This window comes from Pan paniscus, chromosome 7, assembly GCF_029289425.2.
Source record: "Pan paniscus chromosome 7, NHGRI_mPanPan1-v2.0_pri, whole genome shotgun sequence".
NCBI classification, from domain to species: Eukaryota; Metazoa; Chordata; class Mammalia; order Primates; family Hominidae; genus Pan; species Pan paniscus.
This window is the reverse complement of record NC_073256.2, coordinates 32,281,056-32,299,997: the sequence shown is the minus strand read 5'-3', so window position 1 is coordinate 32,299,997 and position 18,942 is coordinate 32,281,056. Positions and strand designations below refer to the sequence as shown.

At 35.5% G+C, this 18,942-nt stretch overlaps 1 long non-coding RNA gene across 1 annotated transcript; it reads left to right on the top strand.

The window, feature by feature from the left end:
* The first annotated feature begins 236 nt into the window (after positions 1-236).
* Positions 237-16,228, top strand: LOC134730965 (uncharacterized). Its single transcript, XR_010112911.1, has 3 exons — positions 237-400; positions 14,777-14,919; positions 16,018-16,228. It is a non-coding gene; the product is annotated as an uncharacterized LOC134730965 (long non-coding RNA).
* Positions 16,229-18,942: the final 2,714 nt, after the last annotated feature.

Sequence of the window (18,942 nt, the reverse complement as noted above, 5' to 3'; positions counted from 1 at the left end):
CTTTTCAACAATCTTATTATGATCGTCGTACAGATGAGGAAAATGAGGCATAACGAGGTTGAACAAGTCACCCAAGGCAACATAGCCAAACGTAAGGATGCAATGTGAACCAAGATACCCAGGTTCTAGAATCCATGCCCCATTCTGCTACATCACATTGCCTCTCCTTGTACCGAAAGCGTCCCAATTATAGAATGCGTATCTGCCATGTTCAATGTCATTTCAGAAGTTTGTAAGGGCTATTCCTTGAAGCTTACACCTGCCCCCCTCAATGTGACTAACAAGTCTTTTCAGTTAGTAACATACTTGCTGAGGGTTTGACAACAAAGACTTAATGAAGATTGTGATAAATTCACACAGACACCCAAGTAAATGTAAGCATCCACAGAAATGAGGAAGAGTAAGTATTATGCCAGCAAATAAAATTCATCTTGCCTGAATGTATTTTCATATAACATAATGAGTAAATAAAAAATAACCATTATTGCTTACTGAACACTAGCTAGAGTTTAACACTTTTCAGTAATATAGACAAATTACACTTGGCAGGAAAAGCTCTCAATATGCTTACAAGGTATTCTAGAAAAAGATAAATAAATGTGTACTTAAATCAATAAAAGTGAAGACAAAAAGCATGTTTATGGAAATGAGGGTTTCGAAGGAGCTAAATATAATTGAATTCTGGCTATTGTTTTCTTGAAATGAAAATGGCCATTGCTAAGCATTTGATTATTGAAGATAAAACTAAAGTTTTCAATATAACACAGAGTTCATTATTACAAGCAGTGGAAGAATGTTATTAGATCCACAAATCAACAGAAAAATGATACTGTTTTGCTTCAGATAACAGAAGACTCAGTTTTTCTCTTTTTTTCCTCAGTGTTTTATTGTTATTGTTGTTTTAGCCACTAATACGAGAGAAAAAATTCCCCCATCTTTCCCTTTTTTTTCTTGGAGTATAATGTCTTTCTACATTTAATTTCGTCCTTCCTTGGACTTTATAGTACTTAATCTCTCTCCTTCTCCTTCTTCTTCTCTTGACACTGGATCTCTGCGATGACTATCTCTTGGTTATTCTTCTCTGATTTTTCTTATTTTAGTAGGCAATAGAATTAAAAAATGATCTTCCCACCAACATACTCTTTCCCAAATAATCAGTTTTCATAAAGCAGCGATCCACTTATACTCGTTCTTTGTGTACCTTTCCAAAGGGCGTCCGTATCTCTAAAGTTTTATAGTCCCATATTTTTCTCAAATTACAAATATGCCATAATATTTGATACCTTTCTCTTTTCATTCATTCTACTTGGAGATGTGTCTATGTCAGTTTACATGACATATTTTCAACCTTTAATCTTTTCCTTTTCCACATGTAGTATAATAATTTAAATTATTTTAAGTTATGTGATATTCTACATATTTTTTATAAAATATATAAATATATTTTATGGCTAAATTAAATTCCCATGAACTCTCTGTTTTACATAATAATACAATCTTACATATATCATTTGAATGGGTTCATTCCTGTCCTTTTCCAATTCTGCCCAGAGAAGAGAATTATTCTTTTGACATTTGTGTTATAATCATCTTCGTTTTAAAAATTTTTATCTCATACATTTTAACTCAGGAACAATATTTTTTTCAATTTTCCTCTAAGCTTCATAAAATGGAATTATATTATATAGCAGTCTTTGACATTTGCTTTTTATCTCAATATCACATTGATACTTGATAGTTGTGATACTTTCACATTCATTGAGGTATGAGATTCCATCATGTAAATACACACCACAATATATTGAAACTAATGGCAAAAAGCACAATTACTTTTGCACCAATCTAATATTTACGAATGCTTCTGTTGATGGGCCTGGAGTTTTGTTATTAGGCACGAAGCTGCTATGAGAATTCTTCTACGTGTCTCCTAAGAAAATGTAAGAATTTATATAGAGTATTTGGCTGAGAGTGAAATAACTGCTCATTTGTAGGATATGTCAGTGCCCAAATTTAAGAGATATTGCCAAATTATTTTTCCAAAATGGTTGTACAAGTTTACACATGAATCAGCAGTATAAAAATGCTCCCACTGTTCACACCCATACCAACGCCTGGTATTGCCAAATATATATTTTCCCTCATTTCTTCTAAGTATGCATCAAAGGGTGGATTTGCTGTAGTTGCATGTTTAACAGGTATCACCAAACTCTTTTGCAAAGTGGCTACTTGAGCTGATGTTTTCATCATTAATTATTTTAATATACAAGAGTTCCCTTTATTCTATAAATATTTTTCAATAAACTTCCCTTCATTTAATAAGTAAAATATGTTATTTTACCTGAGGAAAGTATTTTTTAAATAATCTGTTTTTATTATTTATGTTTCTCTGATACATTTTGCTTTATTTTTGTTTTGTTGTGATTGCTTTGAATGGGCAAAAACTTTTTACAAAGTAGGTTTTAGAGTTGGGAGATTGAGATAGATGCAGACCAGAAACAATCAACTGTAATTTTCTGTAGGCATTTTATCAGTCACTGGTTTATAGAGAAGAATCATATCCTTTATTCTCTCACCTGGGAACTATAAACCCAGATGCCAGCATTCTGTGGGACAAGTAGACTAAGATGAACCTGGGGTTGTATGTTCACTTAGTTCCCTTGTTTTAGCTGCATAATCTTTTTTTCTCAGCTGTGTCTAATGTGGTATATTGGTCAGGTTTCACACTGTTAGTAAAGAGATATTTGAGATTGGGAAATTTACCAAAGAGGTTTAATGGACTCACAGTTCCATGTGACTGGGGAGGCCTCACAATCATGGTGGAAGGTGAAAGGCACGAACCACACGGCAGTGGATGAGAGAAGAGACCTTGTGCAGGGAAACTCCCCCTTATAAAACCATCAGATCTCATGAGACTTATTCACTCTCAGGAGAATAGCATGGGAAAGACCCAACCCCATGATTCAATTACCTCTCACCAGGTTCCTCCTACAACACATGGGAATTGTAGGAGCTACAACTCAAGATGAGATTTGGGTGGGGACACAGCCAAACCATATCATGTGGTGAGTACAGAATCTTTCTGGTTACTTTAGAGAGCAAATCTCCCATTTATTCTGGGTTGCAGGACGGGCAGTTACTTATATGCACAGGAAGGAGAAAGAAATTGGGATTCTGATTTGTAAAAACAGACTTTCAGCCTTCCCTCTTATTTGCTGATGGCCCAAGCTACAATCCCAATTTTAGGAATTCCACCTCCTTCTACTTCCCAAGTCCTCTGGGTGGGGATTGATGGTTAATATGCTTGCTTCACGACTTACCCTGCATTCCAAAGTAGGCTTCAGACTTCTCCTGGCAAGTAAACTAACACTTGTCCCTCTATTTTCCACCTTTGAAGTGTGTGGCTGTCATATTCTCTCCCACACTCCTCAGCAATGTAGGCTGATATAAATTGAGGCTTCATTCCTGCCGCATTAGTTCAGCTGTAGAAAGGAAAGTAGGTATAGTAATGTATTTTATGAACCATGCTCCTTTCCCCGATCTTTCCAGTTGAACCTCCCAACACTGGGACTAAGCACTTTTCTGGTTTCTCATTCCATGACTTTATGAAGATTCCAACCTCACTTTGATCATTTCTGAGCAAAATTCTGGCTTTATCCTTCAGTTGCATTATTTAGAGTAGTGAATTCCCAAACTTTTTAAATCCACTGACATTTCAGATGAATATAAAAGCCTTCTGAATATTGTATCTAATAAGCTCAAGAGCAGACACCATATACCTCATTAAGAATCACTACTATCTGTATTATCTTAAAACCACAAAAAAATTAATCTGGGTTTTCTGTATTTTGCATTGTGAAAAACAATAAAAATATTAAAGATAAAATATTATTATTAAATGCAATTAGAGTATATATTTGAAACCATATTGACTTCAGAGAGTTTGACCCTGTTGTGAGTAGCTAGTTAAGGGATATCCAGTTATGCAGGTACAAAACAGATCAGCCAACCAGTAGATGGGATTTCGGTTCTAGCCACTTTTGTTTTTTCCTATTATAGTTAGACACTTAATCCATCTAGAATTCAACTTTCTCATTAGTAATTTGAAAACTTTTATTTAATGGTATGAAAAACTTTCAGCAGAGAAAAAAAAAAACCATCATGGAACACTTAATGACTTCTTATATGTTAGGAAGAATTTTTGATCTTTAGCCATTCTGAGTGAAGGAAAACAAAACCTTTTTCTTCAATTCAGAGGTCTCTGAACCATTCTTCTGTTCTCCTCTCTGTTGATTTATACACTGAAAACAACTGAGGACCAGTAACCTGACCTCTCTTTCTTTCGTTTGCCAACTTATTCATATCTAATATTTTAATCTACTTCTCTATCTTCTCTAAATTTCTTTTTGTTTATCTTTGCCCTTATGTTTTAGGGCCAAGTGACTTCCAGGAATTTTACATAGTATCCCAGACATAGCCATACCCAAGCTGTATAAACTAGAACTTCTGCTTCCCACCTGTGTGCAACCCGACTCTTTTCAAGGCAAACTGCATTGCAAAATTGTGTCTAGACTGTCCCTTTCTATGGCTATCAGATGCCTGTATTAAATGACAAGAAAGGAAGTCTGTTCTGCTGGTGGCTAGATGTTTTTTTTTTCCCAATTATACATCGCATAATTCCAAGAAACGTTTATTTCAAATTACTGTAACTTATCACACTAATAATTCTTTATTAATATATGGGAAGTTAGGTATGTTAAGGACCTGTCTATTTGAATATGTTAACATATGTCACTCTGCATCTACTAGACTCAATGCTATTAATTCAACAATAAAAGGAATTCCTCAGGAAAACTGAGGGCCTGCAGGCTGCCTGCGTCTTGAGTAAGGAAGGAACAATCCAGGGATCTGCCAATGCCTCACAAGTGTGCAAATCAGCAAATATTCTGAGACTATACGCTGTATTGAAAAAGAGGATCGTCAGCTTAATACCATTAGAGTACTGTGCTTTTGTTCTGTACAGCACCAAAATGCAGTTTTCATTCAGGATTAATTTATTTTTTCAAACTATATATGTACTTTTCTGTTTACTTGTAATTCTAGGAGAGCAGCTATATTATCTGCATTGTTGTTATATTCCCAAAACCCAGAAAACAGATGTTCAATAAATGATTTTCAAATGATTGGTGGAATGAAATACAATAAGGAAGGAAGAGTACCTTAGTCTTTTCAGGCTGCTATAACAAACTACCATCCCCTGGGTGCCTTATAAACAACACAAATGTATACATGAATTTTATTTATGAAGCTGAGAAGTACTAGATCAAAATACCAACAAATTCAGTATCTGAATCTGGTAAGGGCCCACTCCCTGGTTCATATTGGGGGTTCTGATATAAACATATCAATTTTGCTGGGACATAAATATTTTAGTCTGCAGGAAGAAGTAAAATAGTATATATTCACATATATCTTAGATTACCAAAATTGCAAATATGCTGCCTAAAAATAATAGGAACTTTGCTAATTTACATTCCCACCAATAGTTTACAAAGGATCTCTTTTCTCCATAACCTCACCAATATGTGTTATCTTTTCTGATAACAGCCAATGTAACAGTTGTGAGGTGACATCCCATTGTGGTTTTAATTTCCATTTCCCTGATGAATAGTGATACTGAGCATTTTTTTTTTCATATATGTGTAGGCCATTTGTATGTCTTCTATTGAGAAATGTCTGTTCAGATCTTGTGCCCATTTTCTAACGGTTGTTTTATCGTTACTATGTTGCTAAATTCCTTCCATGTTTTATATATTAATCTCTTATCCCATATATGGTTTGTAAATATTTTCTCCCAATCAGTGGATTGTCTCTTTACTCTGTTGTTTCCTTTGCCACACAGAAGCTTTTTTATTTGATGCCATCCCATTTGTCTATTTCTGCTTTTGTTCCCTGTACTTTTGATGATATCTAAGAAATCATTGACCACACCAATGTTATAGAGCTTTTCTCCTATGTTTTCTTCCAAGAGTTTTCAGCTCCAGATTTTAAATCTTTACTCCCTTTTGAGTTGATTTAGTACATGACATGTGGTAAGGGTTCAATTTCATTACTTTGCATGTCAGTATCCAGTTTTCCCAACACCATTTATTGAAAAGACTGCCCTAACCCCATTGTGTCTTCTTGGAAGCTTTGTTGAAAATTAATTGACAAATTTTGTGGGTTTATGTTTTGGCTATGTTATTCTATTGATCAATCTGTCTGTTTTTATGCTACTTCCATGCTTATTTGACTACTATGGTCTGGTGAGGTATTTTGAAATCAGATAGTGTGGTATCCAGGTTTGTTCTTCTTTCCTACTTGGGGTTGTTCATGAACTTATAAACAGTCTCCTAGGGTATATAATACAGTTTGTCATCCTAGTTTTACAGTGTCTATAACATGATATTTCCTCAAAAATTATAAGCATCTAAGTATTAACAATTTACTGTCTACTATAAATTTAGCTTTTTGATGAAAAATTATGTTTGATTATATAATTTATGACAATTCACCACTGTGCAGGTTTTGTCCATTTTTCTTTTAAAATTTTTCTACAGCAAGTATATCAACTTAAAAGATTTTATATAACACAAAGGAATAAAATTTCAAGAAAATGTTTTGTTTTTTTTACTGAACCAAAAATGTAATTCCAGCTTTCAAAGTGAGATGTTTTGTATATTTAAGTTCAGGAGGAATCATTTTTGACTTGTGATATGTTGTCAGTGGAGTGAAAAATAAAAACTGATTTGATTTCTTTTCATTCATGTTTCAAATACTCGTGTTGTATCTTCTCAAAATGTGGCCAGGCCTAAAGTTATCACTCATTCAGCTTCACTTGGGATATAAAAAACTGCTTTATGAGTTGCAAATCATTAAAACATACGTATTTCTTCAAGAGTATTCGGTAAGTCAGAGAAATGCTTACCCAAAGTAAACCCAAAGTAAAAATGACAGTGAGCGGCAGCCTATGAACATACACACACAGGAAAATAAAAAATATTATATATCATGCTAGCATGGTTACTGTAGGAAAAACTACAACAGAACTCAAATAAATGGAAACCTACACATCTCATCATTTGTCTCCTCATCAGTAAAAATCGTGTTGAGGCGGCCTTGTTGTCTGGGGTGACACCCGAGGTTCTTGGTCTCACAGGCACAGAGATCAAGAACATGGACACACACAAAGGGTGAGGTACAGAGCAGAAATTTAACAGGCAAAAGAAAGAGAACAGCTCTCTGCTACAGAGAGGGGTCCCAGAAAAATGAGTTACCAATCTGTGGTGAAATGCAGGGGTTTTTATAGATGACCTAGTGGGAAGACAGTGTCTGATTTACATAGGACAGGAAAACAGGTGTTAGGACCTGTTGTGCCATCTGCATAGGGTGTGACTCTCTGGCAGCCCCCACCCCAGTCTTTTATTATGCATGTGGGTTCCCTGCCTGAGCTTCTCCATGTTGTCCATTTGTTACGGTACACATGCTAACAACAAAGGGAAGGTCGAGCCCCATGGTGGACATGTGTGGCTCCCAGGGAGCCCTGTTCTATTGGTGTAGCTGCCGGCATCCCCCCATGCACGCTTCCAGCTTCCTTATTTATGTTTGCAGCTCAATCTTTTAGGCTGCTCTTTGTTAGAAAATAAATGATTTCTTGGGCTGATTTTTGTTAGAAGGGAAGTTCTGCCAAAGGACTCTTGCTCTCATTATCTGCCTAAATAATGTTTGTCTCCTCCATCAGTTTTATTGACAAAAAAATTCCTTTTCATTCTATAAAAACATTGTTAGCAATTGTGATAAATGATGCACATGCATCCTATTAAATCTTTCTCTTTTCCCTTCAATCTGAAATTTGCAATTTTTTCCACTAGTTTCGCAGACATGGAATTCTTACAATACCTTTCTAAAATATTTCTGGTTATAATTGAGCCATGGGATTAAAAGCAGTGGCAAATGAGGCCTTTTGCTTGGCACATTTATCATATTATAAGTCTACACAGATTATATAGTCAATAGCATTTCCATGATACCTTGACAATCCTTTTAATTGATTGAATTGTGTCCATCAATAAAGGTATTTCCAAGACTTAACACCCAGTATCCGAGAATGTGACATTATTTGGAGAAAAGGATCTTTGAAGATGTAATTAACAATCTCAAAATAAAAATAACCTGAATTTAGGATGGACTCTAAATTTCTTATAAGGACAAGTGTCCCTATAAGAAAAGAGGAAGTTACAGAGATACAGAGGGCAGACACCTATGCTAAGAATTGCCAGCTTTCTCTGGAAGCTGGGAAAGAGGCATGGAGCAGATATGACCTCAGAGACTCCAAGAGAAAGCAGCCTTACCAAGTTGATTTTGGACTTCCGGTCTCTAGAACTATGAAAGAATAATTACTGTTGCCTCAAAGCTACCAAGTTTGTGGTAATTTGTTATGACATCCCTAGGAAACTAATCTATTGCCATCACTACCATAAATTATGATGTTTTTTAATCTACCAGAAGCAATATAGAGTATGGTAAAGGAAACAGCTTTGGAGATGGGCTATCTAGGTTCAGTCCCGAGTTAACCACTTACCAACTTAAAAAATTATTAAATATTGCAAAAAACTACACAAATTTTATTGGACCTATATCAGAATTACATAGAAAGTGTTCTAAAGATATTGCTCACAGTTTTGCCAGCTATTTAGAAAATACCCCAAAAATACTAACAAAAATTGTTCTCTATAGGATGCTGTTGGTCGTATCTCCGTAACTGAGGTGAAGAGAGATGCAATAGCTTAGGTTTCAAATTAAAATTTACTATTTGCTGTAATGTAAACTTTAGTAAAATGTGGCTTTTTTCATTCATTTGAAAGTGTATCTTTTTGCATATGTGTAAGTGTGTCAGCCATGGAACAGAGAGAAGGTACAGAGAGAAGGTATACCAGGACCAACCACAGAAGAGGAGAAAAGAGACAAGGAAGATAGAGAGAAGCCAGGTTGATGAGGGAGTTAAATACCATGAAGGAATTTAGGCATTGTCTTATACAATGAAGTGCCACTAACGGGAAGCAAGCTGAGAAATAACATGCCTTGGTTGTGGTTTATATCAAGTATTCTGTGTTTTATATAAAGTATTCTGACTGCAGCGTATGAGAATAAATTTAAGGAAGACAGCCCAGTGAAGAAACTTTTGCTGTGCTCTACGTGAGAGATGACAAAGACTCAATTTTATTTTATTCAAATTTTAATTATTTTATTTATTTTGAAACAGAATCTCACTCTGTCACCCAGGCTAGAGTGCAGCTGCACTATCTCGTCTCACTACAACCTCTGCCTCCAAGGTTCAAGCAATTCTCATGCCTCAGCCTCCCAAGTAGCTGGGATTACAGGCATGCACCACCATACTTGGCTATTTTTTCTATTTTTAGTAGAGAAAAGTTTTCACTACTGTGTTGGTCAGGCTGGTCTCGAACTCCTGGCTTCAAGTGATCTGCCCACCTAGGCCTCCCAAAGTGCTGAGATTATAGGCATGAACCACCACACCCGGCCTTCAAAGACTCAAATTTTTAAAAATGGTAGTTGGATAAAGAAGGGGGATGAGATCAATACTTCACATCAAAACTTCTACTCCTTTGAGAATCATTCTACCCTATCCTTTCTGTATTTTCTTTTTTTGTGAGACAGAGTCTCACTCTTTCGCCCAGGCTGGAGTGCAGTGGTGCGATCATGGCTCACTGCAAGCTCCGCCTCCCGGGTTCACGCCATTCTCCTGACTCAGCCACCAGAGTAGTTGGGACTACAGGCACCTGCCACCACGCCCGGCTAATTTTTTGTATTTTTAGTAGAGACAGGATTTCGCCGTGTTAGCCAGGACGGTCTCTATCTCCTGACCTCGTGATCTGCCCTCCTCAGCCTCCCAAAATGCTGGGATTACAGGCGTGAGCCACTGTGCCTGGCCCCTGTCTGTATTTTCTATAGCTTCCTTTGTAGAAAGGGATTTTTTGACTGAATATGAAATGTGATATGAGAAGATGAGAATAAAAATGACAAATAAGGATGCATGATTAGTAAAAAATCAAATGAAAATGTACAGAAACGAACCATATTTGGGGACAGAGAAATAAACTGAGCTCACTTTCCCCATGTTAATTTTTGTAGAACAAGCAGAATAACCATATGGAGATACACAGTACCTTAGTCTATGTCTACAGTAAAAAAAAAAAAAAAAAAAAAAAAAAGAAGTCTGACTTATTCATACAAATTTAGGAGTTGGAATATATTTGCTATTAAGATCATCAGGCTGGATGTGGTGGCTCATGTCTACCATCCCAGCACTTTGTAAGGCCAAGATGGGAGGATTGCTTGAGTCAAGGAGTTTGAGGCCAGCCGCGCAACACAGTGAGATCCCCTCTCTACAGAAAATAAACAAAATTAGCCAGGCATGGTGGCAGGTGCTAGTAGTCTCAGCTACTCAGGAGGCTGAAGTAGTAGGGCCACTTGAGCCTAGGAGGTTGAGGCTGCAGTGAGCCAAGTTTGTGCCAATGCATTCCAGCATGGGTAACATAACTGCCTAAGAAAAAAAAAAAAAGGAGAATGTGTAAGATCACCAAGGACAGTGTGTAGACTCTAAGAGTTGTTTCTAAATACAAACATGTAGAAACAGAAAGGAGAAAGAGAAGCTGTTTAAGAAGAAGGCAAAAACCAGAGGTATGACAATGACCAGAGGAGCACTGTGTCATGGCAATGAAAGGAATTAAGAAAGGGAGAATAAGCGTTCTAGCATTCAGAATTAATTCAGCAGAGAAGCAGAATACAACATAGGATTTTGAAGTATGAAGACATTTAAATTAATAATTGTGTCACAGCTTAATGGCTCCTTCTTGCTGACTACCTGGAAAAGCCAATACACTGAGAACGGCAGGGATGTTGCAGTCAAAAGTTCAATTATCACAAAGCAGCCAAGTGGGAAGACTGGAAATATTTCTCAAATCTGCTTCTCTGAAAGCTCAGAGACTAGGATTTTTAAGGATAATTTGGCAGGCATGAGGCTAGGGAATGTGTGCTACTGATTGGTTGGGTTAGGGATGAAACATTAAGAGTGTCTAACTGTCTTTGTGTACTTGAGTCAGTTTCCAGGTGGGGATCACATGATTGGTTGAGTCAGTCGCTTGGTATGTGGCATGAGTCCAGGTAGAGTCAGTAGGTCAGGAGAATGCAAAAGTCTGAAAAATAGCTCAAAGATCAATCTTAGGTTTTATAATAGTGATGATATCTATAGGCGCAAGGTGGGGGTGGTGTTTCAAATCTTGTGACCTCTGGCTACATGACTCAGGCTAGTTATCATTTAACCATGCCTTCATCTTGGCAGAATTAAGGCCCCTCCCATAATTTTAATGCTGTGGCCTTTTATTAGCCTTGCAAAGATGGTCTGGGCCCCTGAACAAGGAGGGGGTCATATTGGGAAGGAATTATTATTCTCCTTGATTAAACATCAAACTGTAAGCCAAATTTCTCCCATAGTTAGCTTTGCCTACATTCAGCAATGAGCAAGGGCAGTAAGCTTGTGAGGTTAGAAGCAAGGTGGAGTTTGTTTATGCTAGATTCCTCCCACTGTTACAATAGTTGCAAAGCGGATTTCTGTGGAGCTTTATATAATTGTTAGGCATCTTGAATGTACCATTTCCAATTTAGATCTTCTCGAATGACACTCAGTTCAAAAAGAGTTAATACCACAAAGCCATCACTATAGCTATAAGGAAAACCAGAAGATTCTGCTGCTTTCCCAAGAAATTCTCACAAATGGAATGCTGGAGAATGAGCACACAAAGGTAAAGTCATGCCAGGAATTAGAAAATCAGATGAGCATTCTGTGGCCAATGTCATTTATTGACAGCAGGACATTGAACACCCAGCAGTGGAACACAAGTGAAAGTAACCCACTCATTTCCAAATCTTGTCTACTGGAAGCACTAGCTTCAAGCCACAGATCTGGACTCCAGTTTTTCCTGATCTCTCTAGAGTGCTTCTAAAGGAGAAACAGATTTGACTTCAAAGATTATAGCTGCAAGACGGCTGGTGAAGTGATTTTAGCATTCCTGTCTTTCCGAATAATAATGTGAAGTGGGATTTCAGAAAGACAATTTGAAAAATTCTTCCACAGTCATCAAATGTAATATAATCTTTCAACAAAACAAATATTGAAAAATATCAATTGAATGTGCCAATTGAATGTATGAATTACAAGTTACTGGAGACCATAACAAAAATTGCTTTGGTATCATGGGGAAAACAAAAAAACCATATTAGAGGGATTTAGGAAGGTATATGAAACACAAAGAATGATGAGGACTGTTATTGATTAATCTCCATAGGAAGAAGAGAAAAAATATTAAGAGATATTAGTATAAGAAACAGGAAGGTTATTCATTATTGAAAGTAGGGTATAAAAATAATTTTTAAAAAAAGATAAGAAAGAAAGGGGTTTGTTGATATTGTTTGTTTAGCAAAAGGCTATTTAAGCCTATCTAGGCACTGAGGGAATGTTTCCCAGGAAGATAAAGGAGATTAAAGGTACAATGGGGGAAAAAAAGAGCTTATTCGGTCAGCAAGTTCTCTCAAGGGAGCAAAAAAAAGAAACATATAGAAATATTTTCTCAAAAAGAACATAAAAACTCATATTTACATCTTATAGAGAAAAGAATAGGAAATATGGAATAGATATGTTTGTAGGTGAATATAGAAGTCAGATTGCAACTAATGGTCACAGGATCTATTTCTTGTTTTGTTTGCTTTATTTCTTCTCAGTAAGAATAAGGTTGTCCAGTGAGAATCAGGTTAATAGAAACTGAGGAAGGAGACATAGGAAAGTCATAAAAGTTTAGAATAATCATTGTGAGGAATCAAAGATAGAGCTACCCAAGATCAGTAAAGGTATTAATGAAATGTTTTGAAGGCACAATCAAAGTTACTTATCAGGATATTTTCACCTGTGTATTTTTTGTCTCCACAGCACTTATTCAATGAAGTAAATGAAAAGATAATGTAGATCATAGCAGTGATTCTGGGTTCACTTTGAAAGGATAAATATGACAAAATGGCAGGTGCTGAGAAATCTGGGCTACTGAAAAAGTTGTTCAGACTTTTGACATGAAATTCACGAAAGCCAGTGAAGGAAGGGAGATCAGGAAGTATCTGATACATTCTAAAACATAAGTAAGATAATAAGGTCTTGGAATCTTTGGTGAAATAAAATGAAGGAAATAATGAAGTAAAAGAGTTAGAAAAACAGCAAATCATGGTCAGAGAACAGGCAAGTTATATTATAAAGTTCTGAGCTTGACCAGACCAGATTAGGAAAACTTGGAGAATTTGACCCTGCAGGGAAGATGTTTGCTGTAAATGTAAATGGCTATTGAAGCTGCAAAAGCCCGGGGAATTAGACACAAAGCTATTGTTTGGAGTTTTATAGGTGATGGTTAAAGACCATTCAAATAATCCGAAGATGTGTCAATCTGGCAACTATGATCCGGGTACCAAAGTCTGAAATAGATGTAGAACCTACAAAGGAAGCTGTAGAAAATGCAGAAAGGATAGGATAATATGATTCTCAAAGGAGTGGAAGTTTTGATACGATGTAGAATACTTGTGTGAAAGTGCTGTTGCGAATCTAGAGAATGAAAACCATATTTTCTCACTTCAACTATTTGGATTTGAAAATATAATCAGTTGTACTTACATTTTAATGTGATAATTTCAATGAGCAATGAATGTCAGAAGCAGGGAGAAATAGAAGCAAACACTGGGTAGAATTTAATAACTAGGCTTATTTTAAATATTATTAACTAGAAAAGCCTAAAAGTTTTGAATAATCACTGATACTACCAATGTATAATAATGCCACTAAATCAAATAACTTTTTCTTTGTCCTCCAAAATTATTAAAACAAAGATTTCAAGTGACAAATGAAAGTGCCTTTGCAAAAATGATGACAGTGAGATAAATCTGGCATCGTTGACTCCATCTTGCTTCTAACCTCACAAAGAGACTATGAAAAATATGTAGCACTACTAAACCAAATTACTATCATAAGAAATAGAGCATAACCATACTTTTCCTGGAAGAGCATTATGTGTGTTTTCCATAAACTGCCATAGAAATAAACATTTTAATTTATATTTTTCGAAACTGGGAAATGAAAATATGCCACCCCAAAATATGCGTCTTTGGCACAACTAACCCAGAATATGCTTCTTTGGTATATTTTGGGTTAGTTGTGATGAGAAAGGGCAGATAAAATGAGCTCTGAGAAGCTATCTTTTTGTAAAAGAAATGTACCCCTATCCGCTTTAATAAAACAAACAGAGGTTGCAGGCAGAGGCTTTTTCTGAGGTAGCCTTTTTGGGATCTAGGAAAGATTAACTCACAGGAAAAAGAGACTAAAGGTCTGACACTTATCAAGGTTTGACAGACAAACTTACTAAAGGCTACACCATCTCTCTGAGGACTGCTCCTCGGGAGACTTCATCTGCGTAACCAGACCGCCTTTGCTCATTATTTAGTTCTTTTCCTCGGCCTCCAATAACCTGTTACCACTTCCCTCCAAGAGCTAAAAAACCCTACTCACTTCTGTACAGTATAAAATCTTCAGTCATCTGGCTCATCCTGGAGTCTCACATTTTGTGTGGCTGCTGTGTATTTGCATACAAATTGACTCGTATGCCTTTTCTCCTACTAATCTGTCTGTTGTCAGTTTGTTTTATAGACTAAAATTAAAAAATCTTCAAGAAAGGGAGGAGAAGTTCCTTCATTCCTGGAAAACAAAACTCTTGTTAAACACCAGACATCAGGAGCTGTTTTCACATTTCCTTTGCCAACACAAGAAACAGTTTTACGGTATATGTGATTTTTAAGATTACTCAAACTATATCATTTTCACAATATTTAGAATGATTAATTTACGTATGGTGTTTGAGAAAGAATCAATTGACAGTTTATTGTAATAAAAAATGAAATTGTTTTTATAAATAGGCTCTTAGAAATGCAAAACTTTTTGCTGTTAATGATTTCATGTACAACTACCTCCAGTTATTCAAAATTTGAATCTCTGAGCTCCTAATCCTGTGATATTGTGTTTCACTGATACAACAAATATAGTGTGCACATTTTCATTTCCTTTTACAGAGCCTACTGTTGATTCATTAAGAGTGTAAAAAATCTGCAGAGAATTATCTTTAAAGTCCCTGGATAAAAAGTTTGGCAAATAACAGCTGATATAACCTATGAATAAGTCTGTCAGTTTGAAAGCCTATAAAGCTTAAATGTCAAAAGGAAGGTTTCCTTGTAAATAGAAAGAAAAAAATAGAAGCTATTTTGAAAGTCTATTTACATTACAGGCCAATGGGTTCTTCCTGCGTACTGCATAGCAAAACCAATGCACTGAGAGCAACCAGTTTTGCAGCCAAGGAAGAGTTTTGTAATTACAGGGCCAACCAAGTAGAAGGACAGAAGATAATTCTCAAGTTCACCTCCCCAAGAATTCAGAGACTAGGAATTTTCAATGATAGTTTGGCTGTCAGTGGGTTAGAGAATGGAGAATGCTACCCATTTGGGTCAGGCATGAAAACACAGGTGGTAAAAGCAGTCTTCTTGCACTGAGACTGTTCCTGGGTAGGGGTTACAAGACATGTTATCAGTTTCTCGGTATGAGTTGCCAATCCAGGTGTTACCAGCTGATACATCATAATGCAGTGTCTGAAAAATATCTCAAGCACTAACCCTAGGTTTTATTACCGTCATATTATCTATAGGAGCAATCAGGAAGGTTACAAATCTGTGGCCTCTGGCTACATGACTCCTGAGACATAATTTTAACCTTGTGGACAATGTGTTAGTTTTACAAAGGTGGTTTCAGTCCCTAAATAAGAAGGCAATTAGTTTTGTTTAAGTGTTGTTACCACCTTTGTTTTAAAGTTAAACTAAATTCTGCCATAGGTATCTCATCCTCTGCCCAAGAATGAGCAAGAACAGCTTGCACACGTACATATTATAAGAACTGATAACTGAGTCCAGCAATGTTGCAGCATGAAAAATCAACGTACAACAGTCAACTGTATTTCTATGTATTAGCAATAAACCAAAAATTAAATTAAGAAAACAATTTCATTTAAAATAGCACCAAACAAAATAAAAATACTTGGGAATACATGTAACCAAAGGAGTATAAAATTTATGCTCTCAAAACACAAAACACTGTTAAACAAATTAAAGAAGAGCTAAATAAATGGAGAAGTATCTCGTGTTTAAAGATCAAAATACTTAAGATTGTAAAGATGGCAATATTCCTCAAACTGATCTACAGTTTCAATAAAATCCCTCAGAATCCCAGCTGGCTTCTTATAGAAATTGACAAGGGAATAAAAATAGCCAAAACATTATGAAAAGAAGGACAAAGTTGGAACACTCGCACTTCTTAATTTCAAAACTTTCAACAAAGTTAGTGTAAGTATCCGGTATTGGCATAGTTTAGACATGTCCGTCAAGAGTTTAAAACTGAAAGTCTAGAAATTTGTCCTTATGTTTATGAGGAATTTTGTTTTGACAAGGATGCCAAGACAATTAAATGGGCAAATAATGATTGAGCAAATGGTTCTGGAAAAATTAGATATCCACACACTCAAGAATGAAGTTTTATTTGGCTCCTTTCTTACAGGATACACAGAAAAATTAACTCAAAATTTAAGAGGTGAAGCCATAAACTATCTTAAAAGTAAACTTAAGAATAAATATTTGTGACCCTTAATTGGGCAAAGCCTTTTTACGTATGACACCAAAAGGACAAGCAACAAAAGAAAAAATAAATAAATTTGACTTCATCAAAAGGAAAGAAAAAATGTGTTTCAAAGGATATCACTGAGAAATTGACAAGACAAGTGACAGAACTGAACAAAATATTTACAAACCAAGTAACTGTTAAGGGACTTGTATAATAACTGTATAAAGAACCATTACAACTGAATGGTAAAAAGACAAATAAGTCAGTTTGAAAATGAACAAAATCTCTCAATCAACATTTCCGCAAAGATGATCTAAAACTAGCTAATAAACAAATGAACAAATACTCAACATTAGTTGTCATCAGAGAAATGCAAATCAAGACCAACTAAAATGAGATACAACTTCATACCCACAAGGATAGCTGTTGTCAAAAAGACACATAATAACAAGTGTTGGGGAAAATGTAAACATATTGGAACCCTCACATTTAAAGGAGACTGTAAAATGGCTCAGCTCCTATAGAAAATATTCTGGCAATTCCTAAAAAAGTGTTAAACATAAAGTATTCATGACTCAGCAATTCCATTCCTAGTAATATACCCAAGAGAACTGAAAATGTATGTCTGAACAAAAACTTAATACATAAATGTTTATACCAGTATTATTCATAATTGCCAAAAAGTGGAAATGAGACAAGTATCTATCAACTGGCAAGTGTACAAAATAAAATATGGCATATACACATAATGAAATATCAGTCATTCAAAAAGTAATTCATGCTACAATATGTTTGAACCTTGAAAAGATTATACTAAGTGAAAGAAACCAGACACAAAAGATCACTTATTGTATGATATCATCTATGTAAAATGTCTAAAGCATGAGAATCTATGCAGATAGCCTGTAGATGAAGGATTGCTTAGGGCTGGATGAGGGGTTGGGGAACAATAAGGTATGACTGGTTATGGATATAGCATTTCTTTTGGCAATGTTGAAATGTTCTAAAATTGATGGTAATGATTGAAAAACACTGAATATGCTAAAAACCGTTGAATTATTTGCTTAAATGGTAAATTATATAGTTTATAAAGTATATGCCAAAGAATCTGCTATTAGGGAAACAATTTAAGAAAATTATTTGTAACTAAATTTTAAAAATTATTTTATTGGGCCAGGCGCCATGGCTCTCGCCTGTAATCCCAGCACTTTGTGAGGCCAAGGCAGGTGGACCACGAGGTCAGGAGATCAAGACCATCCTGGCTAACACAGTGAAACCCTGTCTCTACTAAAAACAAAAAAAACAAAAATAAAAAATTAGCCTGGCGTGGTGGCGGGTGCCTGTAGTCCCAGCTACTCCGGAGGCCGAGACAAGAGAATGGTGTAAACCCAGGAGGCAGAGCTTGCGATGAGCCGAGATCACACCACTGCACTCCAGCCTGGGCGACAGAGTGAGACTCCATCTCAAGAAAAAAAAAAAAAATTATTTTATTGGTACTATATCAGCTTCAGCTCTGATGTTGTAAGTATTTCAATTATACTACCACATAGTTTGTTTCTTACTTTAGGCTATTTTAAGACAACAACTGAATTATATGAATGAGCCTAGAGGTTATTAGTTTACTAAACAAATAATTATATGACAAATTTTTATCTTTGTCATTAATTTTTACTGTATATTCTACTATTATACTGTGGCACTTTATGTATTTAATAACTGAGTATTAAAATAAAATAAATTAGAAACTGGCAATTTTCTCTTAGTTTTATGTGACTTATGACAGGTATCAACACATTTAAAATCACAGTTTGGGGTTCTGTTTTGTAAACTATACAATTATAATCATTCCATTAAGTAATTAATTAATAATGATTTGTTATACCTAAGGTCGAGAAGTGGGATCCAATAAACCTGAAAACCAATCTCAGCTTTCTAACTAACATTTGAACTCATCAAAATCATTTAAATATTGTAAAATTTACTTTTTCATTGTTAAGATTAGGGGCCTTGACTAAAATATACATAACGTACTCTTAAAGGTCTAGACTGCCAATATTAATACCATAGTAAATATATTTGTTGTCAGTTCTATAGAAATATAGCAATTTATTAAAAAGAGCACCATAGATTGGTAGAATATGTTA